The 16,100-nt window shown below is 46.7% G+C and overlaps 1 long non-coding RNA gene across 1 annotated transcript; it reads right to left on the bottom strand.

Annotated features, from left to right (window-relative positions):
- Nucleotides 1–216: 216 nt before the first annotated feature.
- Nucleotides 217–15,232, bottom strand: LOC121822042 (uncharacterized). The gene is made up of 3 exons (XR_013044068.1): nt 15,039–15,232; nt 2,123–2,247; nt 217–1,592 (listed from the first exon to the last, which is right to left on the bottom strand). It is a non-coding gene; the product is annotated as an uncharacterized LOC121822042 (long non-coding RNA).
- Between the last annotated feature and the right edge of the window lie 868 nt (nt 15,233–16,100).

Below are 16,100 nucleotides of genomic sequence, written 5' to 3'. Positions count from 1 at the left end.
AGTATTTCCACAACCTTAAACATTTCACATTTATTTGTGTTGAGAACATTGAAAATCTGATCTTTTGGCTATTTTAAAATATGCAGCAAATTACAAACGATATTCAGTTGTAAAATAGTCCCCCCCCCCTTTGGAACATTAGAACTTATCTTCTTCCTCACTTGTTTTGGTACCTGTTCTCTAGCCTCCCCCCCTCCCCCATACTTCATCCTTCTCTAGCTCTGGTACTCATTATTCTATTCTTCACTTCTAAGAGAGCAACTTTAAAGACTATTAAAGTTACAGGTATGTACGCATTATGTAACTATGTTTGTATGTATGTGTGAGTGTGCCATGATGTCTGTGTGGAGGTCAGAGGAACACTTGTGGGAACTGGCCCTGGGCTTGTGGGTCCTGTCGATCAAGTTCAGGTCATCAGGCTCAGTGGCAAGTGCTTTACCCAGTGAGCCACCTTGCTGGCCCAAGTTCAACTTTTAATGCTTTTCCCTAATTTGTCTTTCTATTCCTGATGTATTCTTTTAATTTAATGTCCTCTGGGTTCATTCGTGTACCCTTTTTAAATGGTCACTAAGCCCATTCATGAAGACCCTGCTTTCTCATGATTTAATCACCTCTGAACAGTCTCCAATTCTTACGTACACAGTGGTTACATTTTAGCATATGTGTGTGTGTGTGTGTGTGTGTATGTGTGAGTGTGTGTAGGTGTGTACATTCAGACCATAGCAGAGGTCAGTAGATCTCAGGATTTTGGGATAATCAAATCCCTCTTGTCATATTTTCCAGGTGAAAACACAGGCTAGAATAGGTGTCCCCTAGTCCCCTCCCCGCTCCGATTCTGTCTAGTCTAGACACGTCCCAAGTCAGTGCAGAAGGGAGAAAAATTAATGACTGATGAACTGCTTTCGCCTGTGAGATTAGCGAAAGGCGATGATTTATGCCTCTCCCTTCCCAGCTGATACCTGAGATTTAAAAGAGCATACCAGTTATCTTCAGCTCAAAGAGGTGAACGGAGGCAGGGGTTTCCAGGCAACTGGATCAGAATGAGAAATTACTCTTTAATATCCAACAAGCAGATATGAATTTATTAAGTTGTCCACTGAGTGTTGTGGAGGGAAAAGGGCCTTAAATTCTTGCCTTGATCTCATTTAGAATAACATGACATTTGTGCAGTATCTCTTAATTCATTTGTTAATAAGATTATCACCATCATTATTTGACTTGGTACTTGGTTTGTCCAAATCGAGTTTCAGGAACCTGGACACGTGGGTCTTTGCCTTGGGTTTCTTCTCCCACGTGGAGAAGTTGGGAGCAAGATGTAAGTTCACTGGAGTGAATTCAGTCTGTGACCTGGGAGCTGAGTTGGGTCTGATTTTCATTCCGTGGGAGGCGAAGGTGCTTCTCACAGCCGTGCTCTGCTGTGCCTTTTTGCTTTGTTCCCAGGGATGCCCTTATATATTTTGGGGACCCTTACGGTGGTACCATCCCTACAGAGGCGAGGATCGGAGGTAGTGGATGGTAGTGTTACCGGGCCAAGCTCTCAGCACAGTTTGCAGATCACCGAAGAGCTGAGTTTTGCAAAAGAGAGTTTATTCCTGCACGGAGATAGGAGAGTGAGTGTAAATCTGCTCCCCGCCCCCCACTGCCGCCCCCGAAATGCAGAGTTTAAGGGCATTTGTGGATTTAAGAAGCTGGGTGTTCTAAGGCATGAGGAAAGGTGATGGACTGAAGGAGAAATGGGGTAGCCTGTTCTCTGGGCACGTGTGCTCAAATGTCACATCTCGCAGGGCGTGTGTTCAGAAAATGGCAGCATTACCGAGATCTGAGGGTGAAGATCTGGCCCTTTGATGACAGAAATTCACTTCTCAGGCTCAAGTGAAGGACTGATGGTTTTCCCTGGGTGGTGTTTCCTCCAGAATCCTGAAAAATAACTTCGGCCACTGTAACCCACACACCAGCAGGGTGACCTGTGGGCTGAGCTTGTCTGTGACCCGTAAAGTTGGAGGAGGAAGCAGGGAACCAAGGTACCCGGTGTGGGGAGGCTTGTTTTGTCTCGGTTTCCGAGGGCAAGCTGGCCGGCGGGCTCCTCCCTGCCCGTGTCCGACCCCAGGTCCAGGGAAGTCACCTGCAGCCATACTTAGTGAGTCCAGAGGATAGGCAGGTTGTGACTTTTCGTATTCTCTTTCTTCTGTCTTCTCTCATCTCTATTCTTGGGCACCATAAGGCATTTCTCCCACTCCGCCTTGTCATCTGTTGGTTTTGAAAGTTTTATGAAGAATCTCATTAGAATTTAAACATTTTAAAACATCATATAGATAGATCCTGCATATTTTTATTAGGTTTAGTCTTACTTTTTTTTGGGGGGGGGGGAAATATATTTGGCTATTTAAATGGAATTTTTTTCTTTCATTATATTTTCAAATCAGTGTGTGTGTGTGTGTGTGTGTGTGTGTGTGTAGAAGAAGGTACTGATTTTCATATATCCATTTTTATAGCTAGCCCCCTATTGAATTCTACTTTTTTATTTATTTTTTTTTTTGAGACAGCACCTCTCTGTATAGACTGGCTGTCCTGGAGCTCACTATGTAGACCAGGCTGGCCTTGAGATCCACCTGCCTCTGCCTCTGCTGGGATTAGCATACCATGCAGTTCTATTCATTTGAACTTGACTCTCTTTGACTTGCTGAGTATAGAGTCAGAGCTTGTTGCAGATAACTCTAAAGCTTTTTCTTCTTTGTGTCTATGGCTTCATTCTTTGAAACCATGCTGGATGACATGGATGTTAATGACGTCATTCTCCCTAGCTGGATGACATGGACGTTAACGGCTTCCTTCTCCCCAGCTGAATGACATGGATGTTAATGACATCATTCTCCACAGCCATGCTGGGTGGCGTGGGGAGAGCAGGTCTTCTCTTTCTCTTGACTTTTCAGTTGGGTTTCTTCTGCCTTTGACTTTGCTTATGACTTGAGATCTAGAGCCCAGGTTCTGACTTGACCTCTCATTGTCCCTGGGGAGCAGGGTTGCAAGTTCCAGGAGGTTCTTAGAATTGGGGGCCCCAAGACATTGCCGGACTCTGTCACTTTCTCCATATGTGACTCATCATGTCCAGTCAGACTTCTCCACTCCCTCTGTTTGGAATTTCTTCCAGATTGACTTGAATTCTTGGAGCTCAGCAGGTAATATTAGGAAAAAGGAACACACAGAAGAGTTTGCCATTGTTTCAATAAACAGATTGTGTAATTAGGGGAATACATCACAGGCGTGTTTCTGAATAAAATTTTGCTTTTTAAAAACAGTGCTAGTCAAATACTTTTAAGATATCATTTGCAGACACTGCACTTGAACCTGCTTACACTTACAAAAGGGGAATTTAAAGAATAAAAATAGGGGCTGGAGAGATGGCTCAGTGGTTAAGAGTTAAGGGCTGCTCTTCCTGAGGTCCTGAGTTCGATTCCCAGCAACCACAGGGTGGCTGACAACTATCTATAATGAGATCTGATGCCCTCTTCTGGTCTGCAGGCATATACACAGACATAAAACTGTATGCATAAAAAGCAAATAAATACATCTTTAAAAACAAACAAAAAACTCCCACAAAAATTTAAAAAGAATAACAACTTATTAATAATAAGATGAGAGAGAGAGAGAGAGAGAGAGAGAGAGAGAGAGAGAGAGAGAGAGAGAGAGAGAGAAAATTTTATTGACTCCTGTGATCAAGTTGCAGAAAAGCCGGGTGTGTATGTACCCTCAGGACTATTTTCTGTGAAGACTTCATTTGAGGACTGACATCCTTGAGGAGTCCATTTGAGGACAGACTCCCTCTGGTTCAAGGACATGGTCTCTCTGGTTGGCTGGTTTCTAACATAGCTTTTACGGTGTCAGCAGCTCTGGGATGCCATCTTGAAAGTAAGAGCTGCCTACTGAGCCCTTAGGAAGGGCCAATACTATTCTAAGCATATAACAGACTTACAGGTATAACGTATTTGAATAGGTAGATATTGGAGTCTAGCGGCCCCTGCTGGCATTTCCTGGAACAAAGGATTGGCCCAGGTATACATGGATAGTGGTAGAAACACAGTTTATTCAGGATGAGAGCACGTGCGGGCAAGGGTGTGGATCAGACAGCCGGGGAAGAAGATTGGGAACTCAATGGCACCGTCCCTTTAGAGCACTGAGCTTTTATGAGCATTTCCACAGTGCCTGACTTTCCCTGCTGGAAACCTCAGGCTTTCTTCTGGCATCCTCTCTGTTCCTTACCTGTCGCCCTTGGGGGTGTAGTGGTGTGGGGACGGTTGTCATTGGCACCCCCGACCCTCCTTTTCCACCCCACTCTTCTGCCTCTGCATGGTTATACTCATCTTACTCATGAGGGAGTGGAGCCTGGCCAAGGAGCTCGTGGAGAACTCACAAAGCCGATGACGAGGTTGGAGTTTAGATTTGCTCAGCCCAGAGAATGGAGACTCTTGGGCCCCGCAGAGTCGCTGCGGGAGAGAGGAATTCTTCCTGCCAACTCCAGCTGGAACTAGTCCTGAAACCAAAGGGGCTGTGATTGGTCTTGTTTGCCCACGCCTGGCCCAATCACTGACAGCAAAGGGGTCAGTTGCTAGGTACAGTTTACCCTGGGTCCTACGCCTGTGTGTGTGTGTGTGTGTGTGTGTGTGTGTGTGTGTGTGTGTGTGTGTGTGTGTGGTCTTGTTCTGGACAAATGGAATACTTAACTGGTCCCCACAGTTCTCAAGTACAAATCCCCAAATCCTCCCCTCTGAGTAGACCAGCCATCTCCAGAAGCTCTGGGGACACCAAGGCACATTCCTGCCTCCTCACTTTGTGTGTACTCTCTCCTCTCCCCCAAAACCTTTCCCTTCCACGTACCAAGTATCCCATCCTTTCTTTCTGTGTGTACATTCTAGCTAGCTTTTGCTATCAACTTGACAAAGCCTACTTCAGTTGAGGGATTGTCCAGATCAGATGGGCCTGTGGCCATGTCTGTGAAGGATTGTCTTGAGTGTTGGTGGATGTGTGTAGGGGTGCCCACTGTGGGTGGTTCTATCCCTAGGAAGGTGGACATGGGCTGTATAAGAAAGCTAACTGGAGCCGGGCGGTGGTGGCGCACGCCTTTAATCCCAGCACTCGGGAGGCAGAGGCAGGCGGATCTCTGTGAGTTCGAGGCCAGCCTGGGCTACCAAGTGAGATCCAGGAAAGGCGCAAAGCTACACAAGAGAAACCCTGTCTCGGAAAACCAAAAAAAAAAAAAAAGAAAGCTAACTGGAGCATGAGGCTGTGAGTGAGCCAGAGACAGGAAGCCAGAGAATGCAAACTGCATCCCTCCATGGTTTCTGCTTCCAGCTCCTCTCTTGAGTTCCTGCCTTTACTTCCCTCAGGGACGGACTGTGACCTGGAAGTGTAAGAGGAAAGAAACTTGCTTTTGGTCAGGGTGTTTCATCACAGCAAGAGGAGGCAACCCTTTCCCCAGGCAGCATCCGCTTACCCTCCCCACTGACTTGGATGATTTGCTCTCCAGATTTCCCACCAACCATTCAATTAACAAGAAGGTGGTTTTATCTTCGGGAGGAAGAAAAGGAACAGCTTTGCGTCTCCACATTTCCTGATCTCGAACTTTGCAGCTGATGGAACTTCGCTGGGAAGCAAAGTGGTTCAAGGTGCCTGTGCCAAGACATTAGCATACACTGCCCCAGGCGAAGACACCCCTGGCTTGCTCCATCTGTTTTGCCAAGTTCTCTTATGTAAGTGACAGCTGAGGGTGTTTTGAAGGGGATGCCGGGTTTGTGAACGATACATCTTAATAGAGGAACCGGCATGTGGAGCTCGCTTTGTGCGAGCAGGTTTTTTGCTGGAGGGTGACTCGGAGGTGAAGAGCTGTTCAGGATGGCTGGCAGAGCTAAGACTGACAAGAGGGTTCTTTTCGTCTGTAAAGGGCTTTCAGCAGAGGCTACGCCAGGGTGCTCCACTTGGGGCAAGAGGGATACTTGACAGCTGGGGCCACACGCTGCACCCAGGTCAGAGAACAGCCCTTGCCTATTATACTGGTGACTCTGGATAGAAGCTTCAAACTTGGGAGCAATTTATGTTTATTTGGGGAGTTAGGGAAGGCGGCTCCAAGAATCCCTGGGGTGCTCTTGTTAAGAGAGGGTGGAATCAGGACCCTTTCTCTTGGTTCTAGGCAGACTGGGCAAGGACTGAGTTAGAAAAGCCGCTGTTTCCACGTGATATCCTTTCGTGGCTCACTCTCCAGGCCACCACGCCATGGAGGCTTTCTCCCTGAGCTCAGCAGCCATCCTACGAGAGGCCATGTAGAGGGGGTTCTGGCTGGTTCTGCAGGTGTAGGACCCGCCATGTGGGCTCAGAGGCATCTTGGGAGTTCCAGGCATTCTAGAGGAGAGAAGGGCTGTCCTACCTGGGATTCCCCTGGAGCCGGTGACCCGGATGTCTTTTATACAATGAATATAATAATAAGTACAGCCTCCCGGCCCCCTCCTGATCCTCCTACCTTAATCTCCTGAGTGCTGGGATTACAGGCTGGCAGCAATATTACGCTTGGTTTATACAGTCTCGCACTGTTCGCCTCATGCTAGGCGGGCAATCTGCCCACTGAACTACATTCCCATTCCCAGTCAGAATCTCTTGATTTCGACGGCACCTGGGAACCTCTCCAGCTCCCTAATTTTAGAGACTGAGGTTCCACGAGGGTGGAGCTCTTTACAAATACCTGCAATCCCAGGCTGCTTGGTATCATTTCATATGGCATCCAGAGTGTACAAAAACAATGCCAGCTTGTCCAAGGTTATTTTCCCAGCTTGGAATCTGCTCAGTTTCCATGGCATTTGGGCACTGGGCCCTAACCTATGAGTCTTGATGGAAAATTCCAATGGACCTCCCCCCGCCCCCCAGCTATATTTAGTCAAAGAAGCAAGCTCCAGGACCTCATCCCTAGGATAGTCAACTACCCAGAGGGTCTGATTCCTCCAGCCTATGGCTTTTCTTCTAGTTATTGGGGGTAACACCAGCTTTAGATCATTGGCACTTGAAGGATTTCTATCAGCTAGTCAATCAACAAACAATGGTCGACTGACTATTTTTTTAAGCATCTACGGAAGAAATGAACTATAAACCTCAGTCCATGCTCTTGAGAACTGTAGTTTATTTGGGAGAAAGAAGACACATGTAAAGTGAAATAGCACAAAGATTTGACTACTCCCAGGATAGGTACCATATGCTCACTTAAGACACTGAGTGGCAGGCACTCTGTCTTTTTTGTGTCTCTGGGAGAATCTGGGGATCTCTTTTACAACCATAGGACTATAAGTGAAACAGAATTCTCCAAACACAAAAACCGGAAAAAAAGAAAGAAAGAAAGAAGGAAAGAAAGAAAGAAAGAAAGAAAGAAAGGAAGGAAGGAAGGAAGGAAGGAAGGAAGGAAGGAAGGAAGGAAGGAAGAAAGTCTGTGGTGAACGGTCACAGCCTCTGCATCGTCCATGAACAATGATTAGCCATCACCTTGGTTCCAAAAAACGAAAACAAGCCTGTGAATAGTAACAGCCACAGCATGGTGCATAAACAAAGGTTAGTGATCACCCTAGTTCTGTTCCTAGTTCTGTTCCGGTTGCTGTAGTCAGAGGTCCTGACCAAAGCAACCGAAGGAAGAAAGAATTTATCTGAGTCAGGGTTCAAGGTACAGTCTTGGCAGGGAAGGCAGGCAAGGGCAGCAGGAGCCTAAAGCAGCCGGTCACATCACCACGGTAACCAGGAAACAGAGGGTGATGAATGCAAGCCAGCACTCAGCTCTTTCTCCACTTCACACAGTCCAGGATTCCCCTGCCCAGGGAGAATGGTGCTGCCCTGAGTTAGGGTGGGTCTTCCCATGTCAGTGAACCTATCAAGGTCATCCCTCGCAGGCATGCCCCGAGGCCCTCTTCTAGATGATTCTAGACCCGGTTAATTTGACAGTGAACACGCACCCATCCCAGAAATAGTATAATCACCATGTTTTGAAGCAAAATAGCTTGATAGGCCACAAACATCCATGATTCCTACAGGTATGATCACACAGGCAATACAAGCTACAATGAGATACAAAATATCTATGATGTGGTATAAAACCTGTGACCTCTATGAGATACTATGAGTATTTCTCTGTGTTTTGGGTACTTACACTCATAACAGACAGAGATGTGGAATTTTATTTAGTGGTTAAAAGGGGGTTCATGGTCTGTAGCCAGTTTACAAATGATAACAACATTGAAGTTGGTCTTGCTTTTATGACCGCCACACACCATCAACTTTTAAATAATTGAGCGACGAAATGACTTTCTCCCCCGAGGGTCCAAGGATTCCCACTGCCTCCCTCACCCTGGTTAGGCCACTAGATCCATGTGTAATTCTTTCCTTCAGTAGTTCTGACCTCCAGCTGCTGCCCATGGAGCCCTCAGAGGTCTGCGGACTCTAGGTTACACATGCCTGCTGTATGGCTTTGGAATTAGGTGCGTCTGAGTTTGGCTTGATATGATCTTGAGGCAGTGACAGCCTTTCTGAGAAACAGTTTCCTTCGCTGGATAAGATAACGGTGTATTGTAACAGTGGTGGCATGTGGGGAACACTGCCTGTGGAGGTAGCTCCATTGGTGGAGGCCGTTCTGATGGTCTTTGTGGAGGCCTGGCCCTGCCATCGGTGTTGGGAGAAAGATACTGTTTATGGGGTGAGAACCTGAGTCCTTACTCTGTCAAAAGTGGGAGATGTGTGCTGTCCTGCCACCCACGCACGGAGAACTGTTGCTGCCGTGAGGCTCAGCCTCTAGCAGCTCGGGGATTGAAGAAGAGCCATGGAGTCGGTGGACTATGACTCAACTTGACTTTTCTATCTGAGGGAGTAGAACTTAATCCTCTGGGGCCAGTGAAAAAGGGAAACACACACACACACACACACACACACACACACACACACACACCTCCAACATGTCAGGATCTCTTCTAGAGTGCTGATGAATGGCAAGCCTTCAGCAGGTCAGAGAAACTGAGGAAGAGATGCAGGCAAAAGACTGGACAAACAGACACCGAGGAGGACTTTGCTGAGGGCCGAAGCTTAGTTCTTCATTTTGTTATTCTTACTGTTGTTAGTTCTACTCTGTTCCTTTTCTGGCTTGTTTTTCTACCCTGATATTTCCTGTTCGTCTCTTTTGATGTTTTCCTTCTAGCTTTCTTTCCACATCTTTCCTTCTCTCATGTCTGTTTGTTCCCTTACAGCTTATATACCCCAGCAAAATCTTCCAAGCAATACAAAAATTACAATGTGGTTACATTCTATTTTTTCAAGTGAATGATTACAGTGAACACAAGAAAAAACAAACAAACCAGCATGTCTTCCATACCCCTTACATGATTAAACATTTTACGTATTACAGGTGAAAAACACATTGTCCCAAGAACCCACATACATCCATACTCAAGCAACTTGTTATAGATTAACAGAGCGTCAGCAGGCAGGGTGTTTTTATCAGCCAGTTCTTCTGCTGGCGGGCTGCATTTTGCAGTTACAAAGAAAGGACCAATTACTTTATTATTTATCTCAAAAGGTAATCTTATAAGGAATCTTAAAAGAATCACAGATCTAAACTTTATATATGAAAAAGAATCAGTCAGCTTTATTTTAAATCCTCAGGTGCATACCCACTCATCAACAGTTTTTTTTTTATTTTTCTTTCTTTCTTTATTATGTATGCAGTGTTCTGCCTGCACATATGTCTGCACTGCAGGCCAGAAGACATTACAGATGGTTGTGAGCCACCATGTGGTTGCTGGGAATTGAACTCAGGACCTCTGGAAGAGCAGCCAGTGCTCTTAACCTCTGAGCCATCTCTCCAGCCCCATCAACAGTTTTTTTTTTTTAATGTCGGGAAGCCAAGGGCAGAAATGGGCACAAGGAATCTTAAAAGAATCACGAATCTAAACTTTATATATGAAAAAGAATCAGTCAGCTTTATTTTAAATCCTCAGGTGCATACCCACTCATCAACAGTTATTTTTAATTTTTCTTTCTTTCTTTATTATGTAAGCAGTGTTTGCACCTTCGGCTCCTATGCCCTGGGAGGTGGGCAGGGAAGATCAATGACTGTAGTGGGATATTTTGATTGCCCTCTGACACTCCCGAGACTGCCAATAAAGTTTATGTTGAATCAGAGGGTCTGGAGTTAGCTGCTGGCTGGCCAGAATTAGCTGTAGAGGTTTTGGAGGACCCAGGTCATAGAGAGACACAGGAAGTAGTAGGGAGGGGCTTATTAAGATTTGAGGCCCTTTTGGATCTGGGAAAGAGAGAGAGAGGAGGTCACTCACTGGTCGCTTCTCCGTCGCTACTCTGATGGATCAGGTTTTTACTCTGATATCTGACTCCCAAGTTTTATTTAATAGTAGAACAATATAAGTAAAAGCTTCAAATTACACCCTGAAGATGAGCATGGAGAGAGGCACAGTCTCACAGGTCACCCGCACAGGTTCAAAGAAAGGTGCCTTTCTGCTTTCGCTGTGTACCTCAATGTAACAAATGTGTGCTACTGTAACAAAATACCTTAGAAACCATAGAGATTTATTTTTCATGATTCTGCAGGCTAGAAAGTCCAAGGCCAAGTGGATTCTGTGTCTGGTGAGGGCCTGCTTTCTGGCTCTTGGGTGGTGGTTTTTTTTTTTTTTTTTTGCTATGTCCTTGCAAGGCAGAAGCAGGCAGGCCAGGACTCTTGCCTATGAAGGACCTCATTTATTAAGCTGCTGATTTCATTCTTCGTATCACTTCTGAAAGCCCATGTCCTAACACCATCAGTTGGGGGTTGGGTTTTGTATATGGGCTCAATGGTACTGTAATGGGGAGCTTAAAATCTCAGCGCACTGGGCCCTGCCAGAAACTCAGACTTTTTTGGTTGGTTCAGACTTAAAACTCTTGATTGTTTCTACCACCACTCAAATGATGGAGGGCCTCCTTGGGGGCCTTTCATTGGTTGGGATCTGGACACGTCAACGCAAATGATTTCCATGGGGTGATGATGGTCCCTGACTCTAGGGAGGTTGAGAAGTCTGAGCGAGACAATGTGTACAGCATTCCTAATCCGTAATCAATGCAACTGCCCTGCTACTTGGAATTCTTTTCCCAACACCCGCCAGTGAGCATGGGGCCATGATGCTCTCTCGTCTCAGTCCTATGCTAAGTTCCATCATGAGTCTGTACCCTACAACCTCCCACATCAACTCTGTGTCCAGTGGTCAACAAGCACATCAACTCTGTGTGCTTGGTGGTTCCTGTTCCCTTTCCCACAGCCGGCCACTGAAGCTGGGAATTGCACCTTCAGTACCCAGGCAGGGGGAGAGACTTCTGCATCTAAATCACTTTTACTTTTTATTAAGAACTCTCTCATGTGAAAAAACGCTCACCGAGTCCCTTTCCACAGGGGCTGCTCTGCCATCATTTTCAACACGCCGAGGACAAGATGAGATTAGGCGTAGGGAAGGGGCCGTGCTAAGATGAGCAGTCAAGGACTGGATTTAAATCCAATTCGGCAGGTTGAGCCGGTTATTACGGGGCTTGAGGCAAGGGCCTCTGTGGCCTAATCCAAGCTTTCTCCAACACCTGGGTCATTGACAATGTCACTGCTGCTTTTATTCTAGGGGTATCGAGGGGATACAGTGTGTGTGTGTGTGTGTGTGTGTGTGTGTGTGAGAGAGAGAGAGAGAGAGAGAGAGAGAGAGAGAGAGACAGAGAGAGACAGAGACAGAGAGAGACAGAGAGAGAGAAAGCTTGAACTAATTCTGAATTTCTACAATTGCCTCGAAGGCATCCAATAGACCCTCCTGCCAGCGAGCAGTCCCTGATCACTTGATACCTGAAATAAAAGTGGTTTAACCCTTCGTGATGTTTAGCCAGGCAGGAGCCGGGATCTTTCTACTCCACCTAGGTGAATTTCAAAGGGAGGATCTCGGGGATCATAGAACGGAACAGGTTTAATATTTCCCACTGCGGCCACACCCGCTCAACCTTCCCAGAGGCCTCCAGCCTGGGTGGGAAGCAGCGGCACATTCACTGGGTACATAGTCAGCGCAGGGTTATGTGATTGGGTTGGTATGGTGAGGGTGAGCTGCCATGACTGAGGCCTTGATGGAGCAGAGAGGGCGTGATTCCTAAGCTGACCTGAGAGTTATTCTCAGCCTTTTCCGTGTCCATCGCAAGGTAGTAGTGGCTAGTGCTGTTGTTGATCTTATTTATTTATTTCTGCAAGTGTTGTTGGTTGTTTTTCATTCTTTTGCCCGTTTGGGGGGCCCGCCACCCAGCTCCCAAATAAAGCACACACAAAGGCTTAATTCTTACTTATAAGTGCCTGCCTTTAGCTTGGCTTGTTTTTAGCCGGCTTTCCTTAGCTTAAATTATCCCATCTACCTTTTGCCTCTGGGCTTTTTCTTTTTCTTACTTTTGTATATCTTACTTTCACTCTTACTCAGTGGCTGGCTGTATAACTAACTGGCTCCTTCTTTTCTCACTCCCTGATCTCTCTTGATTCCTGAGCCCTCTTTTTTCTATTTATTCTCTCTGCCTGCCAGCCCCGCCCCCCCAATCCTTTCTCCTGCCTTGCTATTGGGCGTTCAGCTCTTTATTAGACCAATCAGGTGTTTTAGACAGGCACAGTCACACAGCTTCACAGAGTTAAACAAATGCAGCATAAAGGAATGCAACACATCTTTGCATCACTAAACAAGTGTTCCACAGCCTAAACAAATGTAACCCATGTTGCAATAATATTCCACAATGCTGTAGCACTGGAGATTGAGCCCGGGTCCTCACATATACAAACACCTTACCTCTGAGCTACATCCTCAGTGCAGTGATGCTGTTCAAAGTAAAGTCATGAATTCTAAAGTAGAGCTCTTTTTTTTTTGTTTTTTTGTTTTTTGTTTTTCGAGACAGGGTTTCTCTGTGTAGCTTTGTGCCTTTCCTGGGACTCGCTTGGTAGCCCAGGCTGGCCTCGAACTCACAGAGATCCGCCTGCCTCTGCCTCCCGAGTGCTGGGATGAAAGGCGTGCGCCGCCACCACCGCCCGGACTAAAGTAGAACTCTACTTAGGGGGCGGGGGGGGGGGGGGAGTGAGATGGCTCAGTAGGTAAAGGAGCTTGCTGCTAAGCCTCAAGACTGGACTTTGATTTCTGGGTCCCAGATGGTGGAAGGAGAGAATCGACAATTCTACGAGTTGTTATCTGACAACATGTGCACCATGACACTCCCGTGCCCACCACACAATAAATAAATAAAGATAAATTTTAAATTATTTTTATTTTATGAGCGTCCGTGTATGGGGGTACGGGGTTATGCATCACAGAGGGTTAGAGCCTCAGAGAGGCCAGAGGGATTCAGACACTCTGGAGGTGTGTGGTGACCCACAGAGGCTACCTAGTGAGACTTGACTCAGGGTAGGAGAATCTGAGCTTGCTTTACCCAGCAGGGTTGTATAATAGGATGATTTGGCTATGGGTGTGTTTACCAGGTGTTTGGAAGGGTCTACACTTGGCTGTATGGTGCACTTTGATCTTGCAAGGAGGAGGTCTTTTGTGTCTCTCCTTGGCATATTATAAAAAGCCCTTTTGAATAAAGCTCTGAGCAGCTGGGTATTGACCAGGGCCCTCCTGAAGCTATCTTGTGTCTCTATCCTTTCTTATCATCTCTTTCTATCTTTTTACCTAATATTTCCTCATTCCTCTCTCCTCCACCCAAGAACCCTTCGAAAGGTGGGAGCGGGTTGGAGCTGGACTCCCACAGACTCCGACAGAGGTGGAGTTACAGACATCTGTGAGTTGTCTGATACGGATGCTGGGAACCAAACCTAGGTCCTCTGCAAGAGCAGTGTGCTCTCAATTGCAGAGTCATCTCTCTAACCCTATTATTATTATTATTTTTAAAGCTGAACTCTGCTATTGAGTTTTAGGAGAACTTCTGTTTCCCGATAAAAGAGGAGAAGTGGCTGGCTCTGCTTCCCCCTTCTTCCACCTGGACAGGAAATGTGATGCCTGCACGTGGGGCGGCCATGCTGCAACCGTGGGGCCGTGAAGCAGGCAGAATCGCCAAGAACCGATCCCTAAGGAGGCTTCTGATGGGAGACTAAACATTTCTGCTCACAGCGCCTTGAACTGCAGTTTTACCAACTGTTCACACTGGGTGAGCTGAAAGACATATGCAACAAGAAACATGAAATGGATACGGTTCTTATAGATGGGTGACAAGGGACAAAAGCAGGCTAGGGTCCCTGGCCAGCCATTTCTGAAAGGCTTAAGAGAGCCCTGGATTCCTTACTTGTAACACAGCTATGAATCCTAGCAGGCAGCCTGCCCTGCGTTCACACTCCTGGTCCTGTGGTACTCACTGGGCAAAGCGTCCAGGATATCCTGTTTCTAGAAAGAGAGGAGAGGGCTGGAGAGATGGCTCAGGGGTTAAGAGCACTGGCTACTCCTCCAGAGGTCCTGAGTTCAATTCCCAGCAACCACATGGTGGCTCACAACCATCTATAACGAGATCCAGTTCCCTCTTCCAGCCTGCAGGCAGAACACTGTATACATAATAAATAAATAAATCTTGAGAGAGAGCGAGAGCGAGAGCGAGAGCGAGAGCGAGAGCGAGAGCGAGAGCGAGAGCGAGAGCGAGAGCGAGAGCGAGAGAGAGAGAGAGAGAGCAGACTCTCAGGGCTGTTCCTCCCTAACTCAAGAAACCACATTCCTGCAGAGGGATGGGAACCAGGGTCCAGGTTGTTTCAGGCAGCTCCCTTACCTCCATTACATTCCCAACACATTCCACAGCTTTTTTGAGAATTACATGTACCAAGGGGAGGTGGGGAGAGACTGGGTCAGTCGAGGCTATCTGGGGATTGTCCAGCACAGACAACAGGCCCGAGACAAAGACCGTTGACAAGATACCATTGTCTGTATTCACAGGCCTCTGAACCGCAGCTGCCAGCTGCCTGCCTTGAGATTTCTTATCACGGAGGAAAATAAACACCCGCTTACCTAAGTGGCTGTAAGTCAGGTTTTCTTCTGTTCTCTGCATCCCAGTGCCATCCTCATGGACACAGGGCAAGTTTCTGGGTGTGCAGAAAGGAGGCGGCACAGGAGTGGGGTCCCCGGAAGTTTCTTGGGGGAGCACGTTGGGACACGGGGACTTCAGAGTCCCATAGGCAGAGAAGGGAGCATCTGAGGTGTGAGAAGGGGCGAGGCAGGGAGTGAGACACTTTCTGGATCGAGAACTTTAGCCAGTCCCTGCCGCTCCTCGTCTTAATTTGGAAGTAGGTTTAAAGTCACATTCTTGGGATTCCCCACCTGTGACCCACTGAGCTATTTAGAGCATGTTTTGCTGCTGTTTGTGACACTTACCCTGGCTTCATCCATGGCTCCAGGGCCCCGGTGCTGGTTGAGTCTCTCTGTCCCCACCCCCACCCCCGGCCTCTTGGCTTCTGATTTGAACTGGGCATCCTTCAGATTCCTTGGCCAGTGACCTTGCCGCACACACCGTGACTCCTCTATAACTCCGTCCTCAGGCTGCCAGTGGCGACTCAAACTAAGTTTTTCCAGCGTTCGCTGGCCACGAGGCTTTTACATTCCCATTGTCCTCTTAAGTTTCAGCCTCTCTGATTTCATTCTTTTGATAGAAATGAGTGAACTTCTGAAAAAAAAATTTTTTTTTTGCTTCAGTGAAATTTGCTTTACACCTGTGTGTAGGATACATTTCCCCACTCAAGTTATGTTTGATAACATAGACTTTAATTATATTTAATATACATTTATGTTCTACTGTGTAATGCTATATAGCACAGTATACATATGCTCAGCATGTTTCACTATACAATTTACAATTGCATACTACATTCGGTTTTCCTGTAAAATCTAACATTGGTATTGATGGTTGAAAAAGGTAAAAGAGTGGGTTATGCTACCCCCTAGTGGCAGAGTGTGGCAACACATGTCTCCACAAAACAAAGTTTTATCAACTTCATAAACACACACACACACACACACACACACACACACGCACACAGACACACACACACACACACACACACACACACACACACA

The sequence above is a fragment of the Peromyscus maniculatus genome, chromosome 13 (genome assembly GCF_049852395.1).
Source record: "Peromyscus maniculatus bairdii isolate BWxNUB_F1_BW_parent chromosome 13, HU_Pman_BW_mat_3.1, whole genome shotgun sequence".
NCBI lineage: Eukaryota > Metazoa > Chordata > Mammalia > Rodentia > Cricetidae > Peromyscus > Peromyscus maniculatus.
This window is presented reverse-complemented; position numbering and strand designations above follow the sequence as displayed.